Below are 22,479 nucleotides of genomic sequence, written 5' to 3' on the forward strand. Positions count from 1 at the left end.
GTTTTTCTGCACTTCTAAGGTAGCCATTTTCATAATGTATAGCTATATGCTCTGCTTCAGTATGCTGCTCCAATATCTTCATTTTGTCAGATATATAAAATGCATGTAGCACTATTCCTTTTGTTAGGTTCAATAGGCCAAAGTATTTATCTTCTCTTCTAAGTCTTTTTATAGACTATAAACTGAGTGTGCTCATTACCAATTCTCTTCTGAGACTTTAACCTCCTTGTCGTTAACCCCGTGTGTGACACGGGGTAAGCCGCCGGAGGGTGCCGCTCAGGCCCTGCTGGGCCGATTTACATAATTATTTTTTTCAAACACGCAGCTAGCACTTTGCTAGCTGCGTGTTTGCTCTGATCGCCGCCGCCCGCCGCCACCCGCCGCGGAAACAGCCCTCCCCCCCCCGCATACCCCTTGCGCAGCCTGGCCAATCGGCGCCAGGCTGCGCTATGGGGTGGATCGGGACTCCCTGTGATGTCACGACGTTCGTGACGTCACTCCATTCGTCGCCATGGCGACGGGGGAAGCCCTCAAGGAAATCCCGTTCAGAACGGGATTTCCTTATGGGCAAGCGGCGCCGGCAGCGATCGGAGGGGACGGGCGGACGCCGCGGGGAGGGGGGAAGCATGTAGCTAGCGCTAGGCTAGCTACATGCTAAAAAAAAATAAAAAAAAAAAAATAAAAAAGCTAAAAAAAACCTCCCGCGGCTGCGCAGCCGCGGGAATTTTACCGCCAGGGGGGTTAAAGCATAAGAATATATTCCTTCTTCGCTTCAGATTTTGGATGCTTCATATGCATATACAACTCTATATACCGTATATACTCGCAAGCAAGCCGACCCGCATGTAAGCCGACCCCCCAACTTTTACCTGAAAATCCAGGAAAAAAAAAAAAAAAAAAAAAGATTGACCCACATATAAGCCGGGGGTAGGAAATGCTGGCCATGTGATCCCCTCAGTGTGTCCCAGTAAAGCTAGTATAGTGCCCAGTATAGCTAGTAAAGTGCCCAGTATGGGTAGGTAGTCCCCCAGTATAGCTAGTATAGTGTCCCAGTATAGCTAGTATAGTGCCCAGTATGGGTAGGTAGCGACCCAGTATAGCTAGTATAGTGCCCAGTATAGCTAGTAAAGTGCCCAGTATGGGTAGGTAGTCCTCCAGTATAGCTAGTAAAGTGCCCAGTATAGCTAGTATAGTGTCCCAGTATAGCTAGTATAGTGCCCAGTATGGCTAGTATAGTGCCCAGTATGGCTAGTAAAGTGCCCAGTATGGGTAGGTAGTCCTCCAGTATAGCTAGTAAAGTGCCCAGTATAGCTAGTATAGTGTCCCAGTATAGCTAGTATAGTGCCCAGTATGGCTAGTATAGTGCCCAGTATGGCTAGTATAGTGCCCCAGTATCAGAAATCAGAAATATTTATTTCGCCAAGTACAGCAGGTGCTGTACCCGGAATTATTTATGGCACATACAGGGTCGGTGATGGTACAGTGAATGACATAAAATACAGTGAGTTGTATATAGAATGGGCATATAGACAAGCAAAGTGGAGAAGGACTGGAGGAGGCACCAAGTGCTATGTTGAGGGGGGGCTGCCACAATCCATTGCTGCGCTCAACCACTCTGGAGCGATTTGGATACCTCCCAGTGCGTCCATAGAGGAGGATAGTGCAGAGAAGAGCGAGAGAGAGCTGGATAGCATGAAGGAGAGAGCAAGAGAAGAGATAAAGGAAAGTAAATAGGAGAAATAAGAGAGATACAGTCCGAGAATCCCATGGGGTTGCGTTGCTGACTGGCGGCTTGGATTTACTGTCCTTGGTTGGGAGTAGGCTTGTGGCCTGGTCTGGTGAGGTTAGACCAAATGTGGTTGAACTGGTAAGCCCAGAGTCCAAAAAGACCAGACGGTGGATTCAGGAGAGCATCGCTTCTGAAGGGGGGCAGGCACGGACAACAAGCCTGCAGGGCTCCATGGCAGGATGGTGCTGTAAGACTGTGGCCCCAGGCCGGGGGTGCACCTTAGGCTGTGGTGGGCATGGAAGGTGGCAGTGGACTGGCTATGCTGCCGATGGGAGACCTGATGGCTGGAGATGGAGACAGTGATGCTGGCTGGGGAGCCTGACTAATCAGTGGACAGGTTGGAGGGAGAGGGCAGAAGCAGCCGACCTGCTATGGCCGCAGAGATGGAGCAGCGCGGCGAACATACCTTCCCTAGCCCCGGCGATGGAGTGGCCTGCAAGAGTCCCCGTTTGTATAGCCCAGTGCCAGATCTCCCGTCGGTGAAGTGGCATCTGGAGCAGCAGCAGCAATCGCCGTGCAAGAGATTCCCCGGCGATGAAGTAGAGCAGCAGCGGCAGTTGGATCTTCCGTGGTTGCGATGGAGCAGCCGCGTGCAGCCTCTGATCTCCCCGGTGGCGGCGGTACGGTAGCCTCTGTACTGTTGTGCCGGCATCATGGATGGAGGATGCCAGGGTCCAGCCAGTGTTCCTGCAGATCCCAGCAGTGAAGTGGCCACAGCGGTGTAGGAGCAGTGCGGATCAGATCAGGCTTGCGGCTCCTGTAAACGGTGGTGCAATGGCCCACGTGCAGCCCATGTGCTGCCGAAGGAGGTAGCCGGGTAGTCGTCTCAGCGGCCCCACATGGAGGAAGCTCAGCGCTGCCTTGTCAGGTAGGATCACATGGAGAAAGATAAGCGCTGACTTGCCCAGGTGGGTTCTCGGGTAGCAAATTAGATATTTTATGGAAAAGAGGCCGGAGCCCTGTGTGGCCGTGGCTGCATAACCAGCGCCATCTTGGTAATGGCTATGGTAATGGCTTGGTAATGGTAATGGCAGTATGGCTAGCATAGTGCCCCAGTATAGCTAGTATAGTGCCCCAGTATAGCTAGCATAGTGGCCAGTATGGCTAGCATAGTGCCCAGTATGGGTAGGTGGGTAGGTAGGTAGTGCCTCTCCCCGCTCCACCCGCGACCGGCGCTGCTATTACCTTAGGCGGCGCCGCTTCCTCTATCCCTATCCTGCTCCGGTAACTAATTCACAGCAGCGCGCCCCTCGGTGGCTGCTGTGAATTAGTTACCGGAGCAGGACGGGGATAGAGGAAACGGCGGCGTCTAAGGTAATAGCAGCGGCGGCCGCGGGGGGGGGGGGGGGGGAGGGGGGGAGCGGGGAGGGGCTCTACCTACCTACCCACCTAACCATACTGGCACATGACTCGCAAGCAAGCGAAGGGTGAAAAATTCGGCTTGCTTGCGAGTATATGCGGTATATGTATAAGTACTTTTTTATTCTCTTATCACGATAGAAAACTATGGTCTATGCTTCCACCATGGAAAGTACATTTCACTACAACAAGATAACCATCAACTGTCGGGCGCCAACTGTCAAAAAACCTGAGCGGTTCTTGCCTTTTTCATGATTGCCAACACAGTAAAGGACCAGCCTTTAAAGAGAACCAGAGACGAAGCACCCTCATGTATTTTATTACATTTATCAGTGGGAACATGACAGTAAACACCTACCCTGCTTTTATTTTCATTCTTATCTGCCTAATTAGTCTATTATCAGCTGTGATAAGAATCCGACTGGCTTAGTCTAGGTTTGACCTGGAATCATTATAGCTGAGTCACTCTTCTGTGGAGTCTTTTCAAGCCCAAGCCTGCCACCTCCTGGCTCAGATTTCGTGCTTTGCATACTGAGAGCTGTGAGGAGATGGGAGGGGCTGCTTCTGCTGAGAGAGAATCTCTGAAACAGACAAGTGTGGCTGCAATATCGTGTGCTCTGTGTGCACTCTGTCTGCATAGATACTGATGATGACTGCAATTTCATTCCTATGAGAGACACTTCCTACAGGCAGCTGCACATCATACCAAAATGAAAGCACACAGATGAAAGGCTGCAGCAGCCTTTCTCATATAGCCTAGACAGCACATCCAGAACAACTCATACCCCGGAAGCAAAAAGGGATTTGAGCCGGTGGCCATATTTGATTTTTCCTGGAGCAATAATGGATAAAAAAAAAAACTAAAAAAGGCACACCAGAGCAGTGAAATTATCAGGTAGCACATTTATTCTTTACAAGCTATCGGCTGATATGTTTATTTTGTGTGAAACGTTCATCTCTGGTTCCCTTTAAAGCGTTGCTATCATATAAATCCAGCATAGCGGGGTCTGAACCCTCTATAACAGTAGTTATAGATTGACGGTATACCTTGAAATGAATCAGAGCACTCAGTATATGATGTTATATAAAAATTGTATTTGCTTATCATACAGCATATATACAATATATGAACAGTTCCAAGTGGTGTTTCCTTCTAACAGTATTCCATCTCATCAAGGCTTTATAGCCAAGCAATCTTCAATCTTCTAATCAAAAAAAAAAAAAAAAAAAAAAAAAAAAAAAAAAAAAAAAGAACAGTTGTGTTATGTAGAATAAGATCAAACGTAGTCTCATCTGTATCAATAGCTGTGTATATAGTAGCTGTGGAAAACTTGTAGTAATCTTCTTAAAGAAATGGCATAAAAAATAGCTTCTAAAAAAACTTCTTGCTAACATCTTAACAGAACGTAATGCTGAAAAAATCAATAAAGTAAATCACCAGAATATTAAGCATATTACCCCTTCTCTGTCATCTCTTCAGCATCTAGAACCACATGTGGAAAGGTAGCTTCTGTCTTGTGTGTCTTCTCAGGAGATTGGAAGGCTAGTGCAAACTTTTAGCTTTTAGCTCCTACTTTTATAGTGATTGGACGCAATATGGCTGCCTAATCTGGAATTTCCCTAAATCCCAAGTTCTGATAAACTAAAACTTACATGCGTCAATGCTATCTTTGTTTTGAATGCTGTAAATAGCTGACATTTAAAATAACTATAACATTTTTGTTTTTAAACTCCTTAATTACCTTATCTCGTGAGAATTAACGTCATTTGGAGTGTTTACAAATTCTGATTGGGTCATTTCTGATGCAGTTCATTAAAAAGAGTAAAAAGTCTACAGCAATTTAGATGCTTATTGAAGTACACAGGGCTTCCCCCAATATACTTATTTAAATATAAAGCGTATTATATAATTTTTATTAAAACAAATAATCATATAAAATACAATTGCACATTAAAATATAATAATATAAAATCATGTTTTACAAAAAGCAGTATTAATAAAATTTATATATATATATATATATATATATATATATATATATATATATATATATATATATATATATATATATATATATATATATATATATATATATATATATATATATATATATATATATATATATATATATATATATATTTATTATCTCGCCCTGACCTGGCTTTCATCCTACCTCTCCAACCGCTCCTTCAATGAGTCCTCGTCCACCCCCAACCACCTCTCAGTGGGAGTCCCCCAAGGCTCGGTTCTTGGCCCCCTACTGTTCTTCCTATACACATCCTCCATTGGCAAGGTTATCTCCTCCATGGGTTTTAACTATCATCTGTATGCTGATGACACCCAAATCTACCTCCACACCCCTGACATATCCACCACTACCATGGACAAGGTCTCCTCTTGCCTATCTGCCATCTCCTCCTGGATGTCCGCTAGGTTCCTGAAATTAAATCTAGACAAAAACGGAATTTATGATCTTCCCACCCCAGTCATCCCTGGACCTCCCAGATGTGCAGGTCACTGTTACCCACACTACCATTCACCCTACCTCTCAAGCCCACTGTCTGGGTGTCACCCTGGACTCCGCACTCTCCTTCACTCCCCACATCCAAAACCTCACAAAGTCCTGCAACTTCCACCTTCGTAACATCTGTAAGATTCGCCCTTTCCTGACCCCTGCCACCAGCAAACTCCTCACCCATGCCCTCATAATTTCCCGTCTCGACTACTGCAATGCCCTTCTGTCTGGTCTCCCTAAGGCCCAAATAGCCCCACTGCAGTCCATCATGAATGCGGCAGCCAGAATTATCCACTCCTCCCATCGCTCCACCAGGGCATCTCCCCTCCTTGAATCCCTCCACTGGCTTCCTATCCAGTCCAGAATCAGATTCAAAATATTGTGTCTGACCTACAAATCCGTCCACAAAACCTGTCCAACCTACATTTCTGATCTTACTCAGAGATACACACCAAGCCGCTCACTCCGCTCCTCCAATGAACTTTGCCTGACCATCCCCCGCATCACCCAGTCCCATGCACGCCTACAAGACTTCTCAAGAGCCGCTCCAACACTATGGAACTCCTACCTCCACCCATTAGGGCAGCCCCCTCCTTCAACACCTTCAAGAAGGCCCTTAAAACTCACCCTTTCACTCTGGCCTACCACCCCTCACAATTGCTCTAAACCCACAGCTAAACTCTGGTCCCCTACATTTCCCTCAAGATTGTAAGCCTTTGGACAGGGTCCGCCTCCTTTTGTGTCCTACCTGATCATGCACCTCCATTACTGTGCACCCATGCTATGCATTTGAGTGAACCTAACTTGCCTAATCTCCAAGCTCCCCTCTAGTGACTGACTAAGCATTACCTTGCGGTTTGTCACCCCTAAATATTGTCTGAAACCTAAACTAATGTCCAGCACTGCGTAATATGTTGGCGATTTATAAATATATATATATATATATATATATATATATATATATATATATATATATATATATATATATATATATATATATATATATATATATACATATACACACACATAGACAACTTTACTTACGGTAACGTCTTTTCCAGTAGTCAGAAGGACAGCACCCCTGGATGAGACCTGTCTCCCTCCCCACCGTGGACAGGAACTGCAAGATAAAAGATTTGCATAACAGATAGGCAGCAGTATAAGTAAGAGTAACCTACCCTAAAGCCTCAGTTAATACAATAGATGACACGGACCATAGCCCATTACTTACATGATAGTTACTCCACCCAAGAAAGGGCGGGTTGCAGGGGTGCTGTCCTTCTGACTACTGGAAAAGACGTTACCGTAAGTAAAGTTGTCTTTCCCAGAACGTCATTGGACAGCACCCCTGGATGAGACGATATACAAGATATTAGTCTTAGGGAGGGACCACTGCCTGCAACACCTTCCTTCCAAAAGAAAGGTCTGTTCCCGCCGATACATTCAGGCGATAGTGTTTTACAAAGGTATTCTGATTCGACCAGGTAGCAGCTCTGCAGATCTGATCTATAGAAGCCCCTGCCCTCTCTGCCCAGGAAGTTGATATTCCTCTTGTGGAATGTGCTCTGATGGGACATTTCAACTGTTTCCCCTGCGTCTGATATGCTGAAGTAATTGTCTGCTTTATCCATCGTGCCAATGTTGCCTTTGAAGCCTTGTTTCCTCTGAATTTTCCGGCAAATAGAGTAAACATAGTCTCTGTTTTCCTCCAGTGAGCTGTTCTATTCAGGTAATGTAACAGGCATCTCCTGACATCTAGACAATGCAATTTCTTCTCCTTATCATTGGTAGGATTCTCACAGAAGGAAGGTAAGAAAATTTCCTGATTCCTGTGGAAAGAAGAGACTACCTTTGGTAGAAAAGCCGCATCAGGGCGAAGCGTAATTCTATCTTCCGAGATGATACAGTAAGGTTCTTTAATTGATAATGACTGAAGCTCACTTATTCTTCTAGCTGACGTAATTGCCAATAGGAAGGCTGTCTTTAAAGTGAGGAATTTGTCTGAAATTTCCGTTAAAGGTTCAAAAGGGGACTCACATAACCCCTGTAATACAGTATTTAAGTCCCAAGCAGGAACTCTGCTTCTTATTATAGGTTTTAGTCTTTTTAAGGCTTGAAAAAAACGTATCACTAAATCTTCCTGAGCAAGACGTTTTTCTAGATAAACACTGATGGCGGACACCTGAACCTTAAGTGTACTTATACTTAGGCCTTTCTTATATCCGCATTGCAGGAATTCCAAAACTGATGTAAGCGAATCCCTGTCACAAGATCTTTCTAAACACCACTCACTAAATACCCTCCAGGCTTTTTGATATATTGTACGCGTAACTTTCTTCCTACTCTGTATCAAAGTCTCTGATAGGCCATCTGAGAACCCTTTTGCTTTCAGCATGCCCCATTCAAGTTCCAAGCTGAAAGGTGTAGTCTTGCCAGATCCGGATGCTGGACTGGACCCTGCGTTATTAGGTGTGGAAGAAGAGGAAAAACAATTGGATCTGAAACTGCTAATTTTTTCAGATATGTGAACCATGGCCTCTTCGGCCAAAGTGGAGCTATTAGGATTACTCGGGCCTGATCCTGGACAATCTTCTTTATCACTCTTGATAAAAGTGGTATTGGCGGAAAGGCATACATCCTTGCAATCCCCCAATCCACCGTAAAGGCGTCCAACTTCCATGGGAGATCCTTTGGAAACAGAGCACAGAACTGATGACACTTTGCATTTCCCCTTCTTGCAAAAAGGTCTACTTCGGGATATCCCCACTGTAATGCCACCTGGTGGAATATCTCCTGATCCAGAGACCACTCGTTCGGATCCAGTTTTTTTCTGCTTAGGTAATCTGCCACATGGTTCGATGTACCCTTCAAGTGTATTGCTGTTAGAGATCTGAGATTCTTTTCTGCCCAAAAAAGGATTCTCGCTGTCGTTTCCCATAAGCTTTGACTCCTCGTGCCTCCCTGCCTGTTTAAGAAGGCTACCACACTCCTGTTGTCTGTCTCTATTTTGACATGGCAGTCTGTGATCTGATGGTTGAAATGACACAATGCTTGCCATACTGCTTCCAGTTCTCTGCTGTTTGAAGATTGTGACCTCTCTGCAACACTCCATTTCCCCTGAGCTGGTTGAGAGTTGAAGTGGGCTCCCCAACCCCACAAGCTGGCATCGGTTGTAATTGTAACTTGTTGTGGATAATTCCACAGACGACCTGGGGAAAGGTGTACTGCTTTCTGCCACCACAGAAGAGAGGCCTTTATATTCTGTGGAATGATGAGCTTTTTGTCTAGAGACGCTAGAGACCTGTTCCATGACCTTAGAATCCACGACTGGAGAAATCTTGAGTGGAACTGGCCCCATTGTACTGCCGGGAAGGAGGAAGTCAGAATGCCTAGCACTGCCATAGCTTTCCTTAAAGATATGCTCCTTGATTTCTGAAAAGACAAAACATTATTAAAAATAGTATTGATCTTCCTATCAGGTAAAAACAATCTTTCTTCTCTGGTGGAAATACAGAAACCCAGGAATTCTAGTCGCTGAGAAGGGTTTAGGGAAGATTTATTCCAATTAATTATCCACCCTAGGTCCTGGAGAAGGCATATAGTTTTAGAAAGCTGAGAACTAACAGAGCTGGCGGAAGCACCCCATAATAGGAAATCGTCTAGGTAACCAACAATATTAACCCCCTCTAACCTAAGAAGGGCTAAAATTTCAGCTGTAACCTTAGTAAATAACCATGGAGCTGAAGATAATCCAAAAGGTAAGGCAATAAATTGAAAGTGTCTTACCTTCCCTTCCATCCACACGGCAAACCTCAGATACTGTTGAGAAGAGAGGTGGATTGGTAGATGTAGGTAAGCATCCTTTAAGTCTATGGTTGCTAAATAATCGTTGCTCTGTAAGAGATGAATCACAGATCGAATGTTGTCCATTCTGAACTTTCTGTATTTTACAATTAGATTCAGAGTCTTTAGATTTAGAATAAATCGATAATCCCCCTGAGGTTTTTTTACCAGAAAGACTGGGGAGTAAAACCCCTGTTCCCTTTGAACTCTTGGAACCTCTCGTATTACTCTTTTTTGAAGGAGTGACCTCACTTCTGCTTGGAGTGCAATTCTTATGGATTGATTTCTTGGGCAAGGAGTTAGGACAAAGTTGTGAGGGGGGGGTTGAGTGAATTCTATTCTGTAACCTTCTAGCACGATATTTAGTAGCCACTGGTTCTGAAGTTGTTGCCATTTTTCGAAAAAATGTGACACTCTCCCCCCCACCGGAATGATGGCGTCATTGTTTGTCTGTCTTTTTGGCACTAGTGGTGCCAAAACGCGGTTTTTGTTGTCTATAAGGGGCCCATCTCTTATTTCTGGAAGACTTGTTTTCCGGCTCATTTTTTGAGGGGGCCCGAAATGGCCGTCTATTCTGAAATGGCCGCTTCCTAGGAAAATTTTTCTTACTGTCTGCTGTACGATCTAGAGTGTCATCCAATCTAGACCCAAACAAAAGCTTTCCTTCACAAGGGATACCACAAAGTTTAGATTTGGACGAGATATCTCCGTTCCAGGTCTTAACCCATACACCCCTTCTAGCAGAGTTAACTAACGCTGTGGTCCTAGCAGTCAGCTTTACGGTATCATCCGACGCATCAACCATATAATTAGATGCATTCATAATTTTTGGGAAGTCCCCGAGCATTTCTTCTCTAGAGGCTCCATTAGCGATTTAAAATTGTAAGTCTGAAAGCCATGTTTTTAAGGATCTACTAACTGCTGTAGATGCTATTGCTGGTTTGAAGGTTAATGAGGAAGATTCCCAGGCTCGCCTCAAAACGTTATCCATCTTTTTATCTATCGGGTCTTTAAGATTCCCGAAATCCTCAAACAATAAGTCAGATCTTCTAGACACCCTAGAAAAAGATGGATCCAGCTTTGGCGGAGGACCCCAGCATTCCTGGTCTTCAGGAGAAAAGGGATAACGCCTGGATAAGGACTTAGGCCAAAAGGCCCGCTTCTCAGGATTATCCCATTCCTTCTTAATCATAGTTTTTAAAGTAGAATGGACCGGAATATAATGTGACTGGGGGTCCGCCAAACCTTCATACATCTGATCCAGGGGAGTTAATGGTTTCTGTTCAGATTTTATGCCCATAATTTCATGCATGGAGGACAAAAGGTCCTTCATTAAGTCAGGGGAAAAGGCAAACTTCTGAGGCCTATCTGTACCCTCTATTCCTTCCCCTTCAGGTATCTCCTCTAATTCAGAAATTTCTCCTTCTGAAAGTTCTGAACCTTCTGCATCACTATCTCTATTACCGCTTGCCCCTGCCGGCTCTGTATGCGGAGTTGGGACTAGAGGAGGTGCAGCATTGATATTGGGCACAATAGGAAGCATACTGCTGGGGCCAGGCATATCCGCAGAGCTAGGAGCTGTGGTTTGAGCCGAAATAGCAGAATCCTTAATTTCCTTAATGGCAGTAGACATTTCTGCCCTCATCCAGCCCATCAGATCCTTAAATATAACCGGGGATTCATCCTTTACTAGCTTATTAGTACAGTCCTGACAAAGCTTCTTTGAAGATGAGGATGACAAACGACTAAAACAAATGGCACATTTCTTCCCAGATTTGCTAGACCCACTGGATCCATGACTAGATTGCCCAGTAGCTGCTTTATCCGTTTTGTCATGTTTTTCAGGCTATAAAAAACAAATAGACAAATACTTCCATTAGTATCCCCTCTATATATATATATATATATATATATATGTATATGTCCAGCATGATAACATAAGTACTTGCCAGAGAGGGGTCTTGGGCAGGCCTGGCAGACTGCGCAGGAGCTGACCCAGCTGCGTCCTCCATGCTCACAAACAAACAGAGTGAGAAAGGGATCTTTTAGCATATATAACCCTGAGGGTTCTGACATCACCTGAGGGGCGGACCTGCTGCTTTACATAATTAATGATCCTTAGCGCCCAGCTGCGGCACCTGCCGACAACAAACATTGCCCCCAATAAAATACCTGAGTGAATCAGCTGCAGCTGATTCACCATCACCGCCGCAGCCCCTGCCGCGTCTTCTGAGTCACGCTGGACGCACTTGCGTGACTACTTCCGGGTTGACCCGGAACTTCCTCCTTCTTCGCGCGCATGCGCGTATATGTCTGCTGCCTCCGTCGGAGAAGCCTCCCACACGCTGCAGGACTCTGGCTGTTTCACTGCACAGCTTGTTTCCTAGAGTCCTGTTAGCCGCTGCCCCCGAACGCCTGCCGTGGATAGCACCCTGGAGACCTCTCCCTCCGCATCCCGTCCGGGACAGGAAACTGAACTGAGGCTTTAGGGTAGCAGTGTTCTCCCCAGAATTTTTTTCCAGCCGGGTGGCATGAAATAGTAGCCGGGTGGCATGAAAAAGTAGCCGGGTGGGTTGAGATGAAAATGCAGGGCAACTCTGCTTACAGCATAGGAGGAGGTGAGGAGGTGAGCCGATGACAGCCGGGTGGTCACCAAATCTAGCAGGGTGGAGCACCCGGCTAAAAGAGCCTGGGGAGAACACTGGGTAGGTTACTCTTACTTATACTGCTGCCTATCTGTTATGCAAATCTTTTATCTTGCAGTTCCTGTCCACGGTGGGGAGGGAGACAGGTCTCATCCAGGGGTGCTGTCCAATGACGTTCTGGGAAATATATGTATATACACATATATATATATATATATATATATATATATATACACACATATCTACATATACACACATATATGCATACAAATACACACACACACAGTGTTCTCCCCAGAGCCTATTACCCGGGCGGAGCGCCCACCTGATCTCTGTTCCCGCCCGGCTGCTGTGATTGGCCGCTGTCTGCATCATAAATTCTTTCCTCTGCACTGTAGACATGAAGGCTTGGAACGCAAGCAGACACACCATCTCCGCCCTCCTCCTCAGCTCCTTCCTTCCTATCAGCAGCGCAGAAGGGCGGGGAAATCTCATAGCAGAGAGAGGAACAGGCAGACCGCGGGAACTTTCAGCTGGAGTCCGCACTGAAAAGAATGTGCGGTTTGATTTGTTATCTTTTGGTGAGTCACTTCCGTTGACTACTACAGTGGACAGACGCTCTTCTCTTCCTCTCCGTCAGAGCAGCATGTACAATGCCCCCTTCCCCAGGTCCTTCAGTTCGCAAGAATGTCCGGAGACATCAAAGAAGTGTGGCAAATTAACATATCAACATGTTTCTTTAGTCTGAGCATTCAGCTAGAGAGATATGTGGTTTACAGGGGTTGTAAATTAAAAGAACCTAGTACAGCCTTCACTCTGCCTCCTGTCTCTGCACTTTATCACAAACTGACACGTTTGCTAGCTATTAACCCCAAATTGTTCAGTTCCATCACTGTGTTATCCAGCTTTCAGTATGGGCAAATTAATGGCAAAAAGTTTAGTTCAGCGTTTTACATCAAGTTTAGCCTTTTTTTTTGTCTCAGCAGTTAGTTATTTAGGTTGAGTAAGACATACATCCATTGAGTTCAGACAGAATACTTGTATGTTCACAAATCACTGTGCTGTACAGAATAACTGTAGTAAGAGGTGTAAGGAGGCTGCTATCTTTATTTACCTGGCAGCCTTGCTGAGCCTCTGCCTATAATACTTTTAGCCATAGCCCCTGAACAAGCATGCAGCAGGTCGGGTGCGTCTGACATTTTTGTCAGATCTGACAAGATTAGCTGCATGCCTGTTTCTTGTCTGATTGAGACACTACTGCAGCCAAGTAGATCAGCAGGGCTGCCATGCAATGTGTATTGTTTAAAAGGAAATAAATATGGCAGCCTCCATATTCTTCTCACTTCAGTTCCCCTTTAAACTAGCATGGCTTTTGCAAAGTCTTCGCTGGAGTTCTCACCACTCATGTCGCCTGCCCGTGTGATCAGCTTTAAGTCAGCACTCCTCTGCAACTAGTGTATGTGCAGCAGCAGGAGTAACATACATTGCATGCAGGGAGTGGTGAATGTCAGGTCATATATGTGATGATGGGGCTATGGCTCTAAGGCCCCATTCACACTGAGGTGCTTTTCAGGGAATTCTTAGAGCTTTGCTGAACGCCAGCGAACAGAGAATCGCTATGACAAAGTTGCCCTATGGTGGCATTCACACTACAGTTGCGATTTGTATGAAAATCACAAATGCACTGCATACAGCATTTTGTAAACATTCGCAATGCGATTTTGTTTCTTGAACAAGTTATCGTCCCACCCAGTAGCACTCAGCGTGATGCTGACCTCTCCCCAGCCAGTGTGATTCCCCAGCCAGTGTGACCCTCACTCTCCTTTCAACGTTTCCTTACTTTCTGACCCAGCAGCACCCTGCGTAACCTTACTTCCCCACCCGGCCACTTTTTCATGCCACCCGGCTGGAAAATATTTTTTTTGCTGCAGTAATGTGACTTTTAACTACTTTAAAGTCTTCACACAGTACGCTTATCTATAACCTTGACATTTGAAAAATGCTTGTAAAAAAATAAAGAAATAAAGTTTTAGCTTCTGCAACTAAAATAATCTTATAAGTTTCACAGCCTGGAATATGCTGAGATGTCTCAGAGCAATATTTAAAAAAGAAGTACTCTAACTTTACAGTTTGCATACAACATTGAAACTTAAAACATACACGACAGTTTTTCCTGAATAAATATACCGCTAAAATTCTGACAGCAGGAGCCGGCACTAAGGGTGGAGGCATTTGAGGAACAGACCACTGAGCAGGGGAAGACATAACTGATCTAAATGTCTTAAAAGTGGAAGAGAATTCTTTACGCATAGATTCAATAAAAGTTCATCATTACAACTGACGGGTCAGGGTTTTTCGGGGTAGAAGGTGGCTTTAAACATTTTTCATAATGAGACCTAGTCCAGGTTTTAGCTAACTTAACATCACACTGTTTGCAGCACCTGGACTTGCCAACAGCTTTTAGAGGCTGATCAGAGACTTCAGGTAATGAACGAGGAGCCTGTAAAACATAATAATATATGTTCCCATAAGCCTAATAGCAGCTAACCACATGCAGCAAAAAATAGGCTAAAAGGAATTACATTGACGAGCAATACACTTGAATAGAAGATTGCTGTAGACAGACTCCGGCAATGCTCACCACTAGCCTCCGTCTGTCCACATATTTCACCTGTGCTGCGGATTGTGAGGGGCCCGCCACAAGTTTGCTGGACTCAGTGGGTAAGGCAGACTTACTTCGGTGTTTTGGCAGTAGGAACGTCATGGCACTTAGCCGCCTGATAACTTCCGTTTAATGCAGAAGCAGAAATGTGCCGTCACGATGCCTCCCCTCTGCTCCAATTCCCTGAGCGGAACTGCCCCATACGCACTAGCTCCATCAGGACACCAATGGAGCAAGCGAACTGCGGGTACGGCAAAGCTGGGACCTCCGTCAAAGCCGCCGCTGCTCCCGGATGCAAAAAAGCCCTCCTGCCACCACCAACAATGGGAAGAGCTCAGCATGCAGTCACACCCGCAGAACCCAGGAAGAAGGCATTACTTTAGTTGGAGACAGAAGACCAACAGGTACATTCTGCCTCATGACGTGTATGTCCTTTAGGTGGGAAACACACAAAAACTGAGGAGGCTAGTTTAGGGGGAAGGATATATAGGGTCTTATTAATTTATTAATGATGTGTTTCCTTTGGGGGCGGAGCATGCTTCCTCTCTAGTATAGGCCGTCCTGGAGGATGAGGTGTTAAATATATATACACAAAAATATACATTAAAACTGACAAGTATACTGAGTAGTGGAACAGATTGGTTGGATAGAAATACAGAAAAGAGAGAATGATGAAGAATGTCTGAAAAGTTCAAAGTACTGTGTTTGGCTATGTCCAATAAGTCTTTGTGCTGAGTAATCCACAGTATTGTGGATTGGCCAGTCAGTAAATGGAATTTGACAAAATGATGAACATAGCACCCAGAACTGTGTGGATCGATGGATTTTATTCCCTCTGTGCAGCTGGAAGTGGTTATGACATGCAATCAGAGCTGGGGGCAGTCCCTCATCCAGGAGGGAAATTTGACATAATATCTGGAATGCCGATTTCTCAATGCCCATAAGTCGTATCAATAAACAGATTGCATATTTTCATTTAGTAAGGAAATACATTTCAAGTGTCAAACTTTGAAGCATGACTTCGAACTGGATTTGCTCCACAGCTGTGTGTGCAATTTAAGTGAAAATCGCTCAGTGTGTATGTAAGACTGACCTTAATAACTTTTGTAAAGATAGGTCGGGTGGAATTTTGTAGCACTTAGAAATACATAAAGTATAAAAAAAAAATATGAATTTTAAAATTATAGGGAGTACATCTGTGCCATGTCAAACTATCTGTGTGGGAAAACACAGAAGAATCAGACCCTATCTTTTGAAGTTCCTGGCAAGAGTGTGAATAGTAGAGACACTGATGCTGGGGAAGAGCTGGGTTTACAGTTTCTGTCAAGGGTAAATTTAGATGGATGGCTTGCTGCCAGCAGGGGGCTTTATAATAAAGCTAAGAGCTAACTAACACAAACTCAATACTCCGCAAGGACAGTTTCCACCCTCCATCCTGCAAATCCGTACACTCCATTCAGTTTTTTAAAACCAATCCCGTAGATCCATTTTTTGAAGTGTGTGAAGACGGCTGCTATTTTTAACATTGGTATCAGTGGCTCTGGTTTTGGTCCAGGCCAAAAAACTGAGCCACTGATAGGCGGTTGGGAAGTGGTTAAAAACCTAACACCGATAGGTGTCGGGAAGGTGGCAGCACCAGAACTGCCTAACGGCGAAAGGCGCCAAGTCCTGGGGCAGGGTTTTACAAGGGATTGTGCGCACATCCCCATTTGAGTGACGCAGCTCCGCTCCGTTACCAGTCTATAATTGGCTATCGCCACTAGGAGACTGTTACACAGGGAAACCGCCATTTATTTACATTGTACAGCACTATGATCTACTGCAGCGCTGTACTGGGGACAGCCGTGTCACTCGGCTGTCCCCTAGAGAGGCTCCGATCACGATCCCCTCTCATAGGCTGATGCGTATGAGAGGGCATCACCCTGATTGGCTGGCGGGGAGAGGGAGGGAGGGGAGTTACAGAAATAAACAAAAAATTGAGAAATGAAAAAAATACAAATAAATAAACAAAAATGACACCAGCAATCAGAGCCCACAAACAGAAAGCTCTGTTGTTGGGTGAAAGGGGGGGGGGAGCTATTTGCCTACTAAGTGATATGACTCTGCAGCAAGCTATAAACCACTTCACTCCAAGGTGGTTTTTACCCTAACGGACAAGAGCGATTTTCACCTTTCTGTGCTCATCCCTTTCATTCGCCAATAGCTTAATCACTACTAATTACAATGAAATGATCTATATCTTTTTTTTTTTTTTTTTTTTTTTTTACCACCAATTGGGCTTTTTGGGGTTGATATTTGTTTTCAGTAATTACTTTATTTTCTATGCATTTTAAAAGGGAAATACAAGGAAAAAATGAAAAAATACACTTTCTCCAATTTCATCCCCTATGGTTTTAATATAAAAACACTGCTACTGTACATAAAACCCACACATTTTATCTGCCCATTTGTCCTGGTTATCACAAGGATTTTAATTATGTCCCTAGTACAAAGTATGGTGACAATATATCATTTTGAAATAAAGGTTTATTTTTTTGGGGGTGGTTTTTTTTTTCATTATCTTCACGTGCACGGGGATGCACGTGCATCCGCGGGAGCGTGCGCAGCGGCAGCAGGACTGTCTGACTTATAAAAACGTCCTGGAGCCATTAAGAGGCGCTAGCAGGATGTTTTTATAAGTCAGCATGTCATTAAGTGGTTAAAGCTGCAGAACACTAAATTGTAAAAAATAGCCTGGTCACTAAGGCCCGGTTCACATTAGCGGTGGCCGTCCGGAATCGCCGTGCCGGAGCCGGACCGCTTGCAGAACGGACAGAACGGACGCACGACATAGCAATGAAAGCCTATGCGTCCGTTCTGCCGGACCGGAGCCGGACCGGATCCGGACTCCGGCGTCCGTTCCAACATGCGCTATTTTTTTGGTCCGGCTCCTCCGGCAGCCGTATCCGGGGCGGAGCCGGACTGCACCATCCGGCCAATACAAAGCTATGAGAACCGGAGAGCGCACAACACACTGGCTAAAAATCCGGATGTTCTACCCTACTTCCTATGCGTATTGAAGCGGCGATTTTGGATGGGGACACATGGGCAAGCATTTTGGAGTGGAGCAGCAGTGATTTTAAACATGCTGGAGATGTTGGCAGTATGTCGGAGGTGGAGGTGAGTGCTAAACAGCGGAGGGCCTGATTCCACAGGTCCACCTTCTGCTGACCTCCCAGACCCCAACATTTTTATTCCTTTTCTACTATCTTTTGCCAAACGGATCCGGATCGCATCCTGATGAACACCTGATGCAAACTGACCGGATCGGATCCGGATCAGAACCGTTCGGTTCCGATCCGGATCCGGTCAGGTCATCCGGTCCGTTTGGCAGAGAACCGCAAGTGTGAACCGGCCCTAAGCCTATGGTCCTGAACTGGTTAAACAAGTGTGAACTGGCCCTAAGTACATATGATTATTTCAGTGCATAAAAAATACTTTAGGTACACTTTAAGGTTAGACCTATGCTACGTACACACATGCGACAACGATCGTTCGTTGTCAACGACGAACGATCTTTTAATTGACGAAAGAACGAGCGAAGTAAAGTTAGTTGTAAAAAGTGTGTAACGATCACATCGTTAGAACGAACGTTACACCACGTAAAAGCACTTAATGCGCCTGCGCATAAAATTGTAAAGTTCCTTGGAGAAAAAGTGAAATGTGCATGTCCAGCCTGGTACGAACGATCGTTTCCAACGATGTACCACTTTTGCTAACGATCGTCGGTGGTAAAAATCCGCCAAGACAGAACTTTGTTTTGTAGCGATTTGCCTCGTTCGTTGTTTGCCTTAATAGTCGTTGGTTCGTTTTTTGTAACGATCGTCGTTGGTAAAGATCGGGGAACGATCGTTACAAACGACTATAGTCGCATGGGTGTACGCACCTTTAGAATAAAAGTTGAGGGAACAGATTGTATTAATGTTAGGAACAGAACAGGGTAGTGAGACAAGAGTCAAGTACAGGGCAGGGGGTAAGATTACAGTAAGGAACATGCAATAATAGAAAAAGGGTCCTTCCCAAACTGTTAAGACAAAGCTTGAAGCAAATGATTCTCTAAAATGTTTGTGCCATCTGGGGTGTAAGACTTCCCTTCAAAAATGATAGCATGAGGCCCCCTTGGTCCCTGAATCCCATGTAATCACGAGTTGGCGAATGGCAGCAGAGAGTGTTCTGTTAACCACTTCCCGACCGCCGTATATACAATTGGCGTTCGGGAAATAGACCCCGCAAGGACCGCCGTATAGACAAATGGCGGCGGTCCTTTTACGGGCATGGGCGGCGCGATCGCGTCATTCGTGACGCGATCGGCCGCCGGCGACTGGCTCTGCCCCCCCTCGCGCTGTAACCCGCCGGCCGTTCAGAAGCGCCGGCGGCTTACTAGCACCCGGATCGCCGCATACAAAGTGTATAATACACTTTGTAATGTATACAAAGTGTATTATACAGGCTGCCTCCTGCCCTGGTGGTCCCAGTGTCCGAGGGACCACCAGGGCAGGTTGCAGCCACCCTAGTCTGCACCCAAGCACACTGATGCCCCATTCCCCCCCCCTGATCGCCCACAGCACCCCTCAGACCCCCCCTGCCCACCCCCCAGACCCCTGTTTGCACCCAATCACCCATCAATCACTCCCTGTCACTATCTGTCAACACTATTTTTTTTATGCCCTAAACTGCCCCCCTGCTCCCTCCTGATAACCCCCCCCCACCCCTCAGATTCTCCCCAGACACCCCCCCCCCCCCCCCCCGTGTACTGTATGCATCTATCCCCCTGATCACCTGTCAATCACCCGTCAATCACCCCCTGTCACTGCCACCCATCAATCAGCCCCTAACCTGCCCCTTGCGGGCAATCTGATCACCCACCCACACCAATAGATCGCCCGCAGATCCGACGTCAGATTACCTCCCAAGTGCAGTGTTTACATCTGTTCTCTACCCTAAACACCCACTAATTACCCATCAATCACCCCCTGTCACTGCTACCTATCAGATTAGACCCCTATCTGACCCTAGGGCACTCAATCACCCGCCCACACCCTCAGAACGCCCTCAGCCCCTGATCACCTCGCCAGTGCATTGCTTGCATCTATTTCCCCCTCTAATCACTCCTTGAGACACCCATCAATCACCTCCTGTCACCCCCTAGCACACCTACCCATCAGATCAGGCCCTAATTTGCCCCGTGTGGGCTCCTGATCACTCGGCCAAACCCTCAGATCCCCCTCAGACCCCCTTCCGATCACCTCCCCAGTGCATTGATTGCATCTATTTTCCCCTCTAACCACCCCCTGAGACACCCATCAATCACCTCCTGTCACCCCCCTAGCACTCCTATCCATCAGATCAGGCCCAATACAACCTGTCATCTAAAAGGCCACCCTGCTTATGACCGGTTCCACAAAATTCGCTCCCTCATAGACCACCTGTCATCAAAATTTGCAGATGCTTATACCCCTGAACAGTCATTTCGAGACATTTGGTTTCCAGACTACTCACGGTTTTGGGCCCGTAAAATGCCAGGGCGGTATAGGAACCCCACAAGTGACCCCATTTTAGAAAAGACACCCCAAGGTATTCTGTTAAGTGTATGACGAGTTCATAGAAGATTTTATTTTTTGTCAAAAGTTAGCAGAAATTGATTTTTATTGTTTTTTTTTTCACAAAGTGTCATTTTTCACTAACTTGTGACAAAAAAATAAATTCTATGAACTCGCCATACACCTAACGGAATACCTTGGGGTGTCTTCTTTCTAAAATGGGGTCACTTGTGGGGTTCCTATACTGCCCTGGCATTTTAGGGGCCCTAAACCATGAGGAGTAGTCTAAAAAACAAATGCCTCAAAATTACCTGTGAATAGGACGTTGGACCCCTTAGCGCACCTAGGCTGCAAAAAAGTGTCACACATGTGGTAGCGCCGTACTCAGGAAAAGTAGGATAATGTGTTTTGGGGTGTATTTTTACACATACCCATGCTGAGTGGGAGAAATATCTCTGTAAATGGACAATTGTGTGTAAAAAAAAAAAAAAAAAAAAAAAAAAAAAAATCAAACAATTGTCATTTACAGAGATATTTCTCCCACCCAGCATGGGTATGTGTAAAAATACACCCCAAAACACATTATACTACTTCTCCTGAGTACGGCAATACCACATGTGTGGCACTTTTTTGCAGCCTAACTGCGCTAAGGGGCCCAAAGTCCAATGAGCACCTTTAGGTTTTACAGGGGTGCTTACAATTTAGCACCCCCCAAAATGTCAGGACAGTAAACACACCCCACAAATGACCCCATTTTGGAAAGTAGACACTTCAAGGTATTCAGAGAGGGGCATGGTGAGTCCGTGGCAGATTTCATTTTTTTTTTGTCGCAAGTTAGAAGAAATGGAAACTTTTTTTTTTTTTTTTTTGGTCACAAAGTGTCATTTTCCGCTTACTTGTGACAAAAAATAATATCTTCTATGAACTCACTATGCCTCTCGGTGAATACTTTGGGATGTCTTCTTTCCAAAATGGGGTCATTTGGTGGGTATTTATACTATCCTGGAATTCTAGCCCCTCATGAAACATGTCAGATGCTCAGAAAAGTCAGAGATGCTGGAAAATGGGAAAATTCACTTTTTGCACCATAGTTTGTAAACGCTATAACTTTTACCCAAACCAATAAATATAGGCTGAATGTTTTTTTTTTTTTTTTTTTTTATCAAAAACATGTTTGTCCACATTTTTCGTGCTGCATGTATACAGAAATTTTACTTTATTTGAAAAATGTCAGCACAAAGTTAAAAAAATCATTTTTTTTTGACAAAATTCATGTTTTTTTTTGATGAATATAATAAAAAGTAAAAATTGCAGCAGCAATCAAATAGCACCAAAAGAAAGCTTTATTAGTGACAAGAAAAGGAGCCAAAATTCATTTAGGTGGTAGGATGTATGAGCGAGCAATAAACCGTGAAAGCTGCAGTGGTCTGAATGGAAAAAAAGTGCCTGGTCCTTCGGGGGGGGGGGGGGGGGGGGGTAAAGCCCACGGTCCTCAAGTGGTTAAGCAGCCTCCGGAAACAGGAAAAAAATTACACACACTCCTGCACAGAGTTTTCGTCAGTGAATGGGGAGATTCCTTTGCCAATTGGCTGCACTTGCTGTTGGGGAGAGGGAGGTGGAGGGGCCCCCAACTCCTCTGGGCCCCCCTGCAATGGCAGGAGTCACAGGGGTGATTGAGGCATCCATGTGTGCCATTACATAAAAATGTAGTGAAGCAGAATGAACTTTCAGATGATCCGGAGGAGCGATCAGAGTTGTGCTGTGTATAGTAGGTGCAGCTCTTAATTTCCGTGCAGAAAGACTAGGATACATGAAAACAAAGTAGAAGAAAGTACATTCAGTGTGTGAATTAAAAAAAATGTTACCAGCCGGCCGTAGAATGATCTCACCTCAGTGTAGTACTGGTTAACCTGTATGGATATACCAGCTCGCCGGCTTTGTCCCATTATGCCAGGAACAAGGCTTGTGTGGATTCCTTCGATTTTCGTTGATCTCCTCTCACAGCTGTGGATAGAGCTGCTCGCCTTGCAGTCACCAGCGTTCTACACTATGCAGGTGCTCAGTGGCTGCGGTGGGCGCAATTGTA

At 45.3% G+C, this 22,479-nt stretch overlaps 1 protein-coding gene across 5 annotated transcripts in view; it reads right to left on the minus strand.

The window, feature by feature from the left end:
* TAMM41 (TAM41 mitochondrial translocator assembly and maintenance homolog) overlaps positions 1-22,479 on the minus strand; it is a 666,331-nt gene that overhangs the window by 611,506 nt on the left and 32,346 nt on the right. The window lies entirely within an intron of this gene.

The sequence above is a fragment of the Hyperolius riggenbachi genome, chromosome 9 (assembly GCF_040937935.1).
Source record: "Hyperolius riggenbachi isolate aHypRig1 chromosome 9, aHypRig1.pri, whole genome shotgun sequence".
Taxonomy (NCBI): domain Eukaryota; kingdom Metazoa; phylum Chordata; class Amphibia; order Anura; family Hyperoliidae; genus Hyperolius; species Hyperolius riggenbachi.